Source organism: Ambystoma mexicanum, chromosome 14 (assembly GCF_040938575.1).
Source record: "Ambystoma mexicanum isolate Mex_15411 chromosome 14, UKY_AmexF1_1, whole genome shotgun sequence".
In the NCBI taxonomy this organism is placed as follows: Eukaryota; Metazoa; Chordata; class Amphibia; order Caudata; family Ambystomatidae; genus Ambystoma; species Ambystoma mexicanum.
The window spans coordinates 650974801-650986992 of record NC_090940.1 but is presented as its reverse complement, the minus strand read 5'-3'; the positions used below and the strand labels follow the sequence as shown (position 1 = coordinate 650986992).

At 51.2% G+C, this 12192-nt stretch overlaps 1 protein-coding gene across 3 annotated transcripts in view; it reads left to right on the top strand.

Moving 5' to 3' along the window:
- PPP1R13B (protein phosphatase 1 regulatory subunit 13B) overlaps nucleotides 1-12192 on the top strand; it is a 452941-nt gene that overhangs the window by 418333 nt on the left and 22416 nt on the right. The gene's annotated exons all lie outside the window — the stretch shown is intronic.

Here is a 12192-nt window from a genome sequence, read left to right as displayed (position 1 = left end):
CCTTGCCCGCTTCCACTACAGCTCTCTACATGGCTGAGATCAGCCCCTTCCCCTCGGTCCGGGTGTCTATAAGCCTCTCAAAAGGGGCGAGGACCCTTTGGATGCGTTTCCTTCAGCGCTCCCTCATCAGTACCCCCTAACATTGGAGATCGAGAAGGACCGGGAGTCTTCCAATGCTCACAGCCTCTTTGAGTTCTTGAATGGCAATGAATCTCCCCTCCCTCCAGAGCTGTCCGATCCTCTTTAGTCCCGCCTCAAACCAGGACTGACACCTCTCTGGATTCTCTATGGCGTCATTCACTCCTGGTACCCAGATATGTCCTAGCGGTGATGGCCATGTCATGACCCCTCCCATTTCCATACCTTTCTTCCAAACATGCCAGATTGTTCCCAGAATCGGGTGCTCCTGAAACCTACGTGGTATCTTATTTTTCAGGACCCATAACCATTCCCTGACAGTCGCCGGGTGCATGTGTGTTTTGTCTAAGGCGATCCATTGGAGATCTCGTTGTGCTCTTAGGTGGCGTATCAGGACTCTAAGTTGAGCGGCCTTATAATAGAGTTTACCGTCAGGTAGGCCCACCCCTCCTTTCTCATGAGGAAGGCTGAGGGTCCCTGTGGGGATCCTGGCTTTTTCCCCTGCCACAAGATGGTGCCCCTAACATCCCCAAAGAACGAGCCTGGGATCAGGATGGGCAGCATCTGGAACAGGTAAAGAATCTTTGGGAGGAGAACCATTTTGAGGGCGTTCAGACACCCCAGCCAGGAGACTGTGCGCTTGCTCCATTTCTCCAGATCTATTTTTAGTTTGCCCACCAATGGGGCAAAATTAGCCTCACAAAAAGCTCTCCAAGGTCCCTAGTTACATTAATCCCCAGGTAACTCAAGGGGCCCAGACTGACTTGCACTCCCAGGGGTGCGAATCTGGCTACGTTCCGGTCTCCAGTCTCGTCTAAGGGGAGGAGGACAGACTTGGACTGATTTAATCTTGAATACTGATATGGTGCCATATTGTTCGATCAGTTGGATCGCCATAGGTACTGAGGTCAGGGGGTTCACCACATGTGATAACATGTCATCAGCATATAATGCTACCTTATACTCCTGGTCCCCCACACAGAGTCCCTCTACTCTGGGTTCCCCGCTGATCCTCTGTGCAAGCGGTTCTAGGGAAAGCACGAAGAAGGTTGGTGAAAAAGTACACCCCTGTCTGGTTCCTCTCCCAAGGCTAAACCAACGCAAGTACCCTCCGTTAACCGTGAGGCATGCCCTTGGTGATGACTACCCTGCTCTAATCCCCCGCCTGTCCGCCATGCCAAATTTGACCTTGACCGCTTTCAAGAAATCACATTCTACCCTATCAAATGCCTTTTTGGCGTCCACTGAGAGAAAGGCGGGATCACCCGCTGTCTCATGTACTAAGTGCAGGGACTTTCTCATCGTGTCCGCCCCCTGTCGGCCTTTGATGAAACCATTTTGAGGGCGTTCAGTCGCCCCAGCCAGGAGACTGTGCGCTTGCTCCATTTCTCCAGATCTATTTTTAGTTTGCCCACCAATGGGACAAAATTAGCTCTCCCCAGGCTAAACCAACGCGAGTACCCTCCGTTAACCGTGAGGCATGCCCTTGGTGATGAGTACACTGCTCTAATCCCCCGCCTGTCCCCCATGCCAAATTTGACCTTGACCGCTTTCAAGAAATCACATTCTACCCTATCAAATGCCTTTTTGGCGTCCACTGAGAGAAAGGCGGGATCACCCGCTGTCTCATGTACTAAGTGCAGGGACTTTCTCATCGTGTCCGCCCCCTGTCGGCCTTTGATGAAACCCACTTGGTCTGGGTGTATCAATCGAGTCATATGTTTTTCAAGTCTGGCCATGAGAACCCTAGCATATATTTGGCATCAATATTAAGAGGGGAGATGGGCCGATAGGACCCACAGGACTTGGGATCTCTCCCCTCCTTGGGTATTACCTTAATGAGAGTTTGCAAGAACGAGTCAGGGGCTACCCCCGTTTCAAGTATATCATTGTAGAGTTCCATCATGAAGGGCAGAAGAACTTCAAGGAACGATTTGTAAAAACCTATTGAGAACCCATCTTCACCCGGTGCCTTGCCCTGGTGCATTCGTGCCACTGTCCGCCTGATCTCCTCTCCCGTTATGGGAGCCTCCAGTTACCTGCTCTGGATAGTGTGGGCAGTTGGATGTCTGCCAGGTATGTGTCAATTCTCCTTTCCTCCTGCATAGAATCCAATTTATAGAGAGTCTTGTAAACAGAGGCAAAAGTCTCTAGTATCTGTTCTGGCATTGAAACTAGTACCTTATCTTCCCGATTACTTCAGAAACCCACCTCTCTGCTCGTTGTCCCCATAACCTGGCCGCTAGCAGTGCATCCGCCTTGCCCCCGTTCTCATAGAATTTTTGCTTGACGAGTTGCAAATTCTGAATTATTTTACCTTCCTCAAGCATTCTCAGCTCTTCCCTCTTACCCCTTACATCGGCGAGGTATCCTTCCTTACCCTCGGCTGCTGACTGTGCCTATTTCTCCAGTCTGAGAATCTCCTCCTGCAATCCCCGTTCAATAATGGTACGCTCCCTCAATCCACGCCCTGTTGCCTCCCCCGTTTCACATACAATTCTTTGCTACCTCCCCCCGTATTGTTTATGATAAAGAATTTCCTGATCTCTGTTTGCAAAGTCTCCCTGAACACTGGATCTTTAATTAAGGATTCATTGCACTGCCACCTCGAGCACTTAGGGTTCCTTCCTGGCCAACCGAGTTCCATCGCCACTAGCTCATGATCAGTCCAGGAAATTGAGTGAATCTCTAACCCCTGAGCGACGTCCCATAGATCTCTTGAAATGTACAGGTAATCTATCCTTGTGAAAGTTCCATGGAAGGGTGTGGGGAGAAGAACGTGTAGTCCATCTCCTGCGGGTGGGAGTGATGCCATATGTCTGTCAGACCATGCCATTCTAAGGTCTCCCTAATCTCCATAGGGCCTGGTCTTGGGAGCCCCTGTCCTCTTTCATGTGTAGTGTAGTCTGTCCATTGCCACATCGGCCCAGGTGTTAGTCACCTCCCAGAACCAGGTGTCCCGAGCTCCCACACAGTATCTTGGGGAGTGTACCCTTCATAAATCTCAGTTGTCCCTGGTTGGGTGCGTAGATCATGGCGAACATAAATTTCACTTTCTGGATGCTTCCTGATACCAGAAGGGCCCGCCCATCCACATCTGACCACACCTTTTAGACCACGATTCTGAGTGTCGTACGTACCAGTATGCACACTGCTGTTTGTTCTCCTGGTGGGGCCAGAGCCCCAGATTTCGTTTCCCACCACCCTATTCGGGATTTTCTTCTCTTCCCCCTTCATGAATTTCGTCCCCTGTAAGAAGAGGACGTCAATTCCTGACCTACTAAATTCCCCAGCCACCAATGATCTCTTTGTAGGGGAATTAAGGCCCTTTATGTTCAGGGTACCTACCGCCCATTTGCTGCCCCTCAGGCGTTGTCACGTTATCCCACTGACAATGCCCCCTCTACTCCACTTGCTATGCCGCTGTATTGTGCACGCATTGTCATGAACCAAACCACCCTTCAACATAACTAAGAGCCAACATCCCCCGCCACCTCCACCTTACCCTACCCCCTTGGTGCTCGGCCCGCCCCCAAGATCCATCCTAGGATATGGCCGAACCACCAGCCTGACCCATCATGCAGGTCGTTTCCAATAGCATCTTTGAGCCTCACTCTCCCCCTCCGCCCCCCGATTTCTATGTTTGACACCAACTGCATGCAGTCTCCTCAACACACCAACCTCCCTCTTCCCCCGCTACTCGACCCCCTCAGTAAATACAATGCAGTCAGATTTGGCATTTCCACCCCACCCTCTCCTGACCTTAGGGCTGATTCATAAATCTGTGTGCCCGGTTCATGGAGAATTCAAGTTCCGGCTTGCCGGGATGTACTCTGTTTCCTGTATTTCTGGGCCACCAGTACCCGCTTCCTTCTCGGGCCCTTAAGTTGCCACTGACTTCCCTTGGCACCTGTCTCCTGCGACCCTGAAGAAGCCTCAGCGCCCCCTCCTCTTCAGTGACCAATGTGTGCCTGTGACCGTCGAGTTCGAAAGAAATTGAGAATGGGAACCCCCATCTGTACAGGATATCTTTTTTGTTGAGCCACCTGGTGAAGGGCCGGCAGAGACTTCTCTTGGCGAGGGTCCGAGATGATGAATCCTGAAAGATTGTGATCCTGGCTTCGCCATACGTGACGGGCCCCACCTTCTTTGCCCTCTGAAGAATTTTGACCTTGTCTGGATAATTGTGGAAGCGAACCAGGATAGATCTGGGCCCCATAGGGGTGCCACCCGCTCTCTGTAGCCTTTTGATTTTGGGTTTGCCTAGGGATTCGTTCCCAGAAATTAGTTTTATGATTTGGTACAGATTCCTTTTCAGGTCCCTCTCCGTCTCTCCTTCCTTGTCTGGTATCCCAAAGATCTTGAGATTGTTTCTTCTAGCTCTATTCTCAAAATCGTTCATTGTCAGGGAGATCTTGGCTTCTCTGCTCAATTTGAGTCATCCGTACGTCAATTTGGGTTTCCATTATATCCAGTGAGGACTGGTTTTGTTCAACCTCTTGCAGTCTCTCCTCTATCTTGTCAATCCTTTGGGTGATCTTAGCCACCTTCCTGCCTATGTCTGCTCTCATGCTTCTGATTTCGTCCATTGTAGAGGCCACATCTTTTTTTGTTGCCAGTGTGTCTTCCTCTTTCCCTGCCATGTTCTCTCTGCAGCCCTCTGTTCTTGGGTCAGTTTGCGAGGTATAACTATATCAGGTGAGCTTGAGCGACCAGTCCATGTGCCACCATCACCCGCGAGGCACATTATTAGGGGGTGTCTAGGATGAAGATAAGTCCCTTGGGCTTCCCGGGACAGTCCCAGGTATGGAGGACCCCTGCGCCCCGCAGGCAAGTTCTGTGGGGCCTGCGCCGATAACGAGACACTCTATATGCCGTTGGGTTGTGGCTGTTCACACTGGGTACTTTCTTCTGAAGAAGGTACGCACCCCGATCTGGGGGGGGGCCCGCTCCCTCTTGGGCCTTTATACTTCCCCCGGGCCATGGTGAAGGGTGGGTTGCCCGGGTGCCTGGAGGGGACTCCCTCTCTGCTTTAGATGGTACCGGAGGGCTGTTCGGTGCTCCTCTGATGCTCCAGGGCCCTGCTCCCACATTTGTTGTTCAGGGCCCCTACAGCGCGTCCCTCTGTGCACTCTCTGTCTCTTCGAGGAGCTTGTTATTGTCTCCTGTGTATTGATGCACTGCTGGTACCTGGGTCCAGGGGCCTCAGGCCTGCGTTGTCCACTGCCTCTCTCCAGGGGGTGTGGGGACCACGTGTAGATCCTGCAGGGCCCCTTCCCATTCTGCCCCAACTGTGGTGGGGTCTCAGCAAGAGAGGCCCTGGGCCTCTGCGGTGGCCGGTGAGGGGAGCTCTCTTCTGTCCTGTTCTGTGGGGGATTATGGGGGGGTTGGCCGCAGCTCACAGGGTATCAGGTGGGCAGGGGGATTCCCTGAGTGCGTCAGGAGCACGCTCCGCCCTTTTGTTGATCCGGCCCCTGCAACACGTCTCCCTTTGCACAATATGTCTCGCCTTGGAGCGAGGGGCTCCTTGTTGCCCACTATCACCAGGGGGGCGGGCACATGCCCCCGTGTCGCGGGCTCACACCCACCTTTTTGCTGCGCACCCACACCCACCCTCAGGCCTGCGCTCTCCGTTGTCCCTCTCCAGTGGGTGGGGACCCCTCAGATCTGCCCCCGGTCGTGATGGGGCTTCTGGGAGAAAGGCTCTGGGCCTCTCTGGTGGTCGGGAGTGGTGGGCAGGGGGCAATTCACCTGGGTCCCTGCCGCTCGTGGTGTCCTGGTCCTGGATGGGGGAGGGGGAGCTCTCCTCTGCGCCGCGGGGAGTACCTCACTTTGCTCCTGTGCAGCACTCTGTTGGAGGCAGGGAAAGTACTTTCACTTCCCGCTGTCAGCGCGGCCGGCCCGTATTCCTCCCCTACGGCACCTATCGGAGGGACTGGGGGGTTCCCACTGCCTGCCCTCAGCGTTGCATGTCACGGTGGGGTGGGGGGGGTCCAGAAGTGGGGGCTCAGGTCACTTTCCGGACCTCATGGGATGAGAGCACACGGTTAGGCTAGCATATTCTGTGTGCCCCCTGGTGTCCTCACTCGCATGCATTTTTTACATATTTTTGTTGCATAGTTAATAATCAAGAAATATCCGAATGTTCCCAGTATCGCCCTGTCGTCGTGCCTTTGTATCATTTCCTTGTGGTGCAATGCAAGGTTTCTGGGTGAAATCCATAATTTGTATGGACAAAAAGTAATTCGACGTGGTGCCCCCGGTCTTTCCTTCTGTTCACAAGTGAAAGCATCCTTGGCAGTCCAAGGGAGGAATCGTCCCCACTGCTTTAATTTGAAGCAAAGTGTTGATTTCCATAAGTAGATTTTCTGAAAGTTGTTGGGGGTGGGGATCAGGGGGGTTACAGAGGGGGGCTGTTAGTCTACCTTCCTTTTTTCCAAAGAAACAAACTGCAATCCTTGCTGACCCTACTTAGACCTTTTCACTATTCACCAGTGCCCTTTCCCATAAATCCTGCCCAGAATGGTGGATGGTGTTTTGAATGGATCCAAACCAGGTCCTTGCAAAATAGGCCATTGCTGTTTCCACATCTCAAGCATATGGAAAGCAGTGCTTAATCCACAGCACTATCCTTGTGAAAAAAAATATTCACAAATAGGCTGTTAGAATTAGAAAAAACACACTGATAGGGAAGGATGCAAGAAACACTTCTCCGAGCAGTATGCAGAAAAACTGTGAATGGCATTTGGCCAGCTGGAGGCCTTTTTATATGGGCATGTAATGTAGGATTTGCACACCAGGGGTTCTGAATTCCAATTTTCTTTAACTGCATTGTGCAGTCTTTTTGAAGCAGTTTACGTTTTGAAGGAGCACGCTTGCCAACAAATTGGGAAGAATGAAGAGCAATATTGATGGAAGAGTAAATGGCTCACTCATACTTTAAAGAACATCATGAGAATTGCATGTCATCAATTATGCAATGAACTGACAAACGCTTGAAAGGGGTGCTATCCTTGAGACCTATTTGTAAACTATTCAGCCAGGAACCACACTGATGAAGCTACACACAGCAAAAACATTCTTACTAGGCCTTGAGACATTCCGAATGAGCAAGCAATGAAGGAGAGAGGGGGAAGGAAGAGAGTAGAGGAAGAGCATGGAGAATAAACAAACTCAAAGGCCTTGCAACCATTCACAATGTGCAAGTGCTATAACATAAAAGGAAGGGGAGAGGGTGGTGAGGAAAACAAAGCCGAGCAACTAAAATGATCAGACTAGGCCATGCAACATCAAGGTTTACAAGTATGATACTTCAAAGGCTGCGCAAAGGCAATCAGTGGTTGCAGGTATGACAGGCAAAATTAAGGATGCAAAGTAATCGGTGGATTCAGGTTGAAAAATGCACAACACTATTATTTTGGACTTTGCACTTTCAGTAAGCATCGAGCATACCTGAAGTAATCTGCTTAGCCCATTCAAGCTGAGTTAACACCGGGGCGTTTTCCTTTTTGGCTGCTGCCATCACAGGCACCGGAGTGCCTTGTTAGCCCTGCCCAACCGTTGCCGTGATAGGCTAATGCCTTCTTCTTAAGGCCAATCCAGGTAGCCAGCAGGCTGAGCCGGCCCACACTGAGGCCCCTATCTGGCCTGTTCTGACTGTGGCCGCAGGGGCCTGTTGTTGCTCCCCCCTCTTCCCGTCTGCTGTGTTCCCTGCCCGCTCCCAATCCTCTGCTGTTGACGGTAAGAAGAGCTGCCGGGCGCTAATTTCCTGATGCCCACTCGGCCTGCGCCTTATCGACTCTATTCCAGGACTGCAGCACCCCCCACGCCCTCTGTTTGCAGGTCAGCCTTTTATCTTGACTTGACATCCTGGGCGCCCCTTACTCCACGCCTTCACTGGTGCCGCTAACTCTCACGCTGTCTCCTTCAGCCTGCAACCTGAACCGAATGATTCCCTGCATGTCGGAAGCCTCCTCCTCTCATATCCTGCACAATCTTGAGGCATTCTCCCTGCTCATGATCCTCAGTGCGCTGCTCCACTAAACTTTCTTCGCAATAACTATCAGCTGCTGGACTTGCTACTCCTTCCTTGAGCCTTCCACCCTTGTTTGCTCTTCCCGCCACTACTCCCACGATTACCTTTATGGCTCTCCTCCTGAATACCTGTTCTGAATGTTGGGTTCATTCATGAAGCTCTATTTAACTTCTGAATTTACTGTACAGCTTGAAACTCTAAATTAGATGTGCTTTAAACCTACACACTGTTTTCTTGCTGCATTTGAGTGCTTTGTCTGAATCTGGAATCACGCTTTGTATGTACACCTTGCTGTTCCCTCCCGTGACCTATGGACTCCCCATATGGTTTCTGTCCTCTCCCCTTTCTCTTATTCATCCATTAATGTTGGAACCACTCTTCCAATCATCCACGTGCATCATCAATGTCTACTTGAACGGCACTATCACAGCCCAGGGGTCTCAGCCCAACCTCCTCCTTATTGATAGGCGGCTCCAGTCTCTCATTAACTTCCTGCCACTCCTCTGTCTTCCACCCCCCTACCTACTTCCCCGCCCCCTCCGGCTGTGGTACCTAGTCTCTGTACCCCTCCTCGTAAAACCTTTAAAGTTGGCAACCAGCTTCACTTAGCTACCCTCGATTCTTGCTCTGCTGTCAAACACTCCTCTGACATCTGTCACCTCCTTGAAGACTTTGATCTCCTCACGCTCATCAAGACGTGGTTCAATGCCAGCTCTGTCACTGCTTTTGACACTTTTCTTCCTGAGAGCTACGCATTCCTCTTCAGGTCTAGGCCTAACTCGGCCCTAGTCTTCCTGAATGGACCCCTGCCTCTATCATACCTGTTCAATCCTACACCTCCTTTGAATGTCTTGTTAGCAAGCACTGCATCTCTCCTACCATGTTGATCACTCGCGATACCATCTACAGGACCCCTGGGCCGGTCTTATTCTTCCTATCGGAGTGGGCTGACCTCACTTCTTCTCTCCTCACTTCTACTTCTAAGCTTCTCCTCCTCAGAGATTTCAATATTCATATTGACTCTCCTGATGCAGCCTTACCCTTCAGCAACCTCTGTGACTCTTTTCTCCCTCACCTTTCTTCCCTCTGGTTCCACTCACTCAGCCGGGCACACTTTGGATGCGCTCATTTCAGCTGCCCTCTAACCCTCTCAGTAACCTCTCTCTTGGTCTGATCATTCCCTCCTCTAATCTGGAGCACGTTGGCTAAGCCTCTGCCTGCACTGCCAGTCTCCTTCTCGATCATCCGACTGATAAAGCGAGTGTCAGCAGCCGTCTTTGCTGCCTCTTTTATTCCCCCCTCCACACGTGCTATTGACTCACTCTAACTCAATCCTTGCTAACCTTCACCTCTCCATTTCCAACATCATTGACATCCTTGCCCCTGCCATGAGAATCTGCATGAAGCCTTCCTCCAAGTGCAACAGTCGCTGAAAAGCAGAGAGTTGCGGAATGGAAGTGGTTGGCTTCTCGCACATCCTCTGACAAACTGGCCTGTCGACTGCTCCACAGGCACTACAGACTGGTCCAAGAAGGGGGCCCATATTCAAGCACGCATCTCTGGGGCTACCAACAACACGACTGAACTGAACTTTTCAAAATCTGTAAGGAACTTGCCAATCCTACCACAGTCTCTAATTCTCCTCTACCTTCCTCAGCACGGCTTTGGCCTCCGACTTCACAACCAAAACTCGGGACATCCTGTTCTCACTCTTCTCCCTCCTCCACCTGCACTTAAGCTTCCCTTGGCCCCTCTCTCTCCATCCATCCTCCTCCTCCTCCATAGCACCGGATGAGGTCACCAAGACTGTTTGGTCTATGAAAGTCTCCTCCAAACAGGTGTTTCCGTGCTACTCTAGAACTATCAATGACAATATTGCTGCCCTCTCTCCCTCTTTGGCTGAGTTCTGCAATCACTCTTTAGCCACTGGTTCCTTTCCATTACCTCTCGAGCACTCCCTTGTGTACCCCTGTAAGATGTCGTCGGACCCTTCCTGCCTGGCTAACTACCTCCCTATATCCACTACGCCCTTGTTGGACAAACTATTGGAGAAGTTGGTTGTCTCCCAATTAATCCATCACACTGAATCTGTTGGCGGTCTCCACGACCACCAGTCTGGCTACAGAGTAGCCAGAGGCACGGAAACTGCTCTCCTGAACACCCTTGAAGACTTGCTCTCTAACCTTGACTCCAACTCTCCTTCTGTTCTCATCCTCCATGATCTGTCTTCTGCCTTCGACACAGTCAATCATACCACCCTCTTAAATTGACTCTGTGATACTCTGGCATCACGGACTCACTCTCTACTTGCAGTGTCCCTCAGGGCTTGACCCTCTCGCTGTGGCTTTTTAACATTTACCTTGCCCCTCGTACCCACCTGATCACCTTCTCTCCTCACTTCCAGTATTGTAGTGTTATGCGGATGACACTCAGCTCTCCTTTAAGCTTTCATCCTCTACCTCCTCTCATTCCCGATTGACTGCTATTGAGGCATGGTGTGCTACTCACGATCTCGGTCTTAACGCCGGTAAGACTTGAGATACTTCTAATTGGAACTCACCGCCCCACCCCCCTACTCTGGCCACCCTCCTTGAGACCCCTCTCCTCACCCTCTTGTGAGGCAAAAAACCTTGGTGTCATCTTAGATTCCTCACTCTCCTCACCGCCTTTCGCTGACCTTGCCAAGAAGGCTCACTTTCAACTTCATCTCCTCAGAGGCATTTTCTCTTTCCCCACCTTCCCCCAGAAACTCAATGTCTCTAGAGCTCTAGTTCTCTCCGGGCGGGACTACTGCAACAGCCTCATCCTCAATCTGCCTCTTTCCTCCCTCTTCAACGAATCCAGAATAGGACTGCAAGACTTTTCCTTGGCCTCAAGCCCAGGAACCGCATCTCTCCAGCCCTGAAATCTCTCCACTGGCTTCTTTCTGGTGGCTGCAAGGATCAAATTCAAGACCCTCTGCATCGTCCACAAAGCTTTCTGGGGGCTAGGTCCATGCTACATCCAGCTTTCTCTCCCTAAATACCCCCCTGCTAGAGCCCTTTGGTCCTCTAGCTCTAACACTCTGCAGGTCAGACGTTTCTCCAAGCAGAACAAAGGGTATATCTTTCTTGAGCAGGAGCCTCCCTCTGGAATGGCCTCCCTGCCCCTCTCAGACTTGAGCCTGATCCCCTTAAGTTCCGGAGGCTTTGCAAGACTTACCTTTTCTCCTTCCCTCTCCCCTTGCTAATGCCCCCCCTGCTGCTGCGACTGGCTACCTGGTCCCTTCTGGGTCATACATGGGGCAGGCCCTCCCTCGACCAGTCTGGCTCTGCACCTCCTTACTAGCACTTGCCTTTGCGCACCCTTCCCTGACTTGACTGCCGAGTTTGGTCCACTACCCTCCATCCGTCCCCCCCCCATGCACTAGCGGAGCCTTAACCCATCCCCCAGCGCACTTGCCCTCCAGGCTCCCCATATCACTTACCCAGCCCATTCTCTTGGGCCTGCCCCCCATGCACTTCATGTTTGCTGCACTTGCACGATCTGAATGTCGTAAGGCCTAGAAAGGCCGTATATTGTTTTTATCCTGCTATGTTCCCCTCTTTCCCCTTAGTCTTGTGGCGTCTGGAAACACGTTCTGCTGTATAGGCGCCATACAAATGAATAATAAATAAATACAGAGCAGGATCCAAATGTTGGTCGGTATCATTGCGTCCTAGGAAAACACGCACAGCCCAGATGTCGCCGAGGCTAAACCAAGCAGAAGAATAGATACAGAGCAGGACCCTAACGTTGGCCAGGGATCATTGCATTCTAGGAGCACGTGCAGCCCAGATGTCGATGAGGTTAACAGTGCAGGAGCATATCTCTTCATTGAAGAAATACACACACACACAGGGAAATAAATTAAACTGGCCGATGCTTCCAAGTACAAGCCAAGAAAAGCACCTGGATACATTCCAACAACAAGGAAAGGAGTGTGAAGGGTATTTGTAGTTATTAAAGTACAGAACGACATACAAAGTAGGCAGTAACTG